Source organism: Cupressus sempervirens, chromosome 8 (assembly GCF_028749045.1).
Source record: "Cupressus sempervirens isolate cs-2001-9-10 chromosome 8, ASM2874904v1, whole genome shotgun sequence".
Classification (NCBI taxonomy): domain Eukaryota; kingdom Viridiplantae; phylum Streptophyta; class Pinopsida; order Cupressales; family Cupressaceae; genus Cupressus; species Cupressus sempervirens.
Genome location: NC_143125.1, coordinates 460,051,111 through 460,052,957, shown reverse-complemented (window position 1 = coordinate 460,052,957; position 1,847 = coordinate 460,051,111). Strand labels below are relative to the sequence as shown.

At 35.4% G+C, this 1,847-nt stretch overlaps 1 pseudogene; it reads left to right on the top strand.

The window, feature by feature from the left end:
• Nucleotides 1-238: 238 nt before the first annotated feature.
• Nucleotides 239-1,588, top strand: LOC149543216 (mitochondrial carnitine/acylcarnitine carrier-like protein pseudogene; annotated as a pseudogene).
• The last annotated feature ends 259 nt before the right edge of the window (nucleotides 1,589-1,847 follow it).

The window sequence follows — 1,847 nt, the reverse complement described above, 5'->3', positions numbered from 1 at the left end:
TCCGTTATTATGCATAAGTTATATATGGTATTTGCTTTCATAAAAAAAAAATGCTACTAAACTTAGTGAAATTTCTAGGTTAATTCTTTGGATCCCTTGGCGGGGCATTACAAGTTATATAGGTTGGCTTATGATTGTGTGATAAGAAAAAAATCATTCCTATAGACTCTATTGCATTGTAACTATTGATATGGATAAAGTAACTGGCTTTAAAGAATTTTCAATATATAGCTAAATTTGCAGTCAACTAGTACCTCCTCCAGGCCAACCGCCACGCTATGCTGGGGTCATGGATGTTGCCTAATAGACAATTATAGCAGAGGGCCCTTGAGGCCTATACAAAGGAATGGGAGCTCTATTAGCTATAGTAGCAACACTAAATGTAGTTCTCTTTACTGCAAGAGGGTAGATGGAAGCCTTAGTTAGAAAAACACCTAGGGTTTCCCTTTTTGTGGAATAATAGGTGATTTTTGGAGCAAGGGCAAGCATTGTTGTGTCAATGCTAGCATGCCCAACTGATCTAGTGAAGTGTAGATTGCAAGCTCAAAGTGTTCTTACCACTGGAGAAGCTATTGCAGTTGCCACTGCTAGGACAACAACATGTAAAGGTATTTTTTTTCTAATTTGTTCATTTAGTAATTTCTTTGTACACTTCTAAGTTTCCAACATCGAAGTTAACTATAGCTCAATTGGCTACATTTTTAGAATCAACAATCATGGATTACAGAGACTGGTGTTGTTGTATTGTGATGTTGTTGGTGCAAACTTCACCATTCTTGATAATAAATGATGGAGTACATCAGGAAGCTTCAAGCATTGAGCTGAACTATTGAGGTTTTCTTTATACGATGAGAAATAGATCTACATTTTTAAGCATCCAGCATGGTGCATAGAAATCTTGAGATTTCTTTCAAAGTTCAAACTCATTAGAATCAACCTCCCATTGCATGGAATCATGGATTAAACCTTAATAGTTCAGTGCAATTCATTTGTACATCATTTGAACCCTACTGATGCACCCGATAATATATTATTGGTAAATCAGTTGTTTTCCCTTAAAAAGAAGCATATAATATTTATATTGACCCTTCCAAATTCTTATAAAATAGGTGCATCCACAGTAGTAGTAGCATCCATCAAATACAATGGACCAGTCAGGGTAGCCAAACATTTTTTAAAGTCAGAGGGAGGGATTTTAGGACTATTTAAGGGTCTCACTCCTACTTTAGTATGAGAAGTGCCTGGAAATACAGTTATGTTTGGTGTCTATGAGGGAATAAAGTAGTATTTGGTTGGAGGATGAGATACTTCTGGATTGAGCCAAAGCAATCTCCTTATGTCAGGTGGGCTTGTTGGTGCTACTTTCTAGTTGGCTGTATATCCAATTGATGTTGTGAAGAGTGTTAACCAAGTTGATAATTACCACCAGCCAAAGTACTTTGGCTCAATCGATGCATTTAAGAAAATTGATGCTTTTGACAGAATCAAAGGTTTGTACAATGGCTTTGGACCTGCCATGGCTAGAAGTTTTCTTGCCAATGCTGCATGTTTCCTTACCTGTGAGGTTACAAGGTCAAGTTTGGGATGATAGAATATTTACCCAGAATTCTAGTGTATTGCACAATTTCAACAACAAAAAATTATTTGGGGAATGAGCGCTTTCTTCATTTGAAAATTAGTTTCAATTCTACAGTTTCACAAATTTTAATCATCTCTTTTAATGAAATAGACTTATTTTCATGGTCTTTTATTCATATTTAATAAAATTTCATTGGTCTTTATCAAGGCCTAAAAGTTGTTTACCTCTGTATTAGAGACTATATATAGACTTCACAATTTTGTTTTTT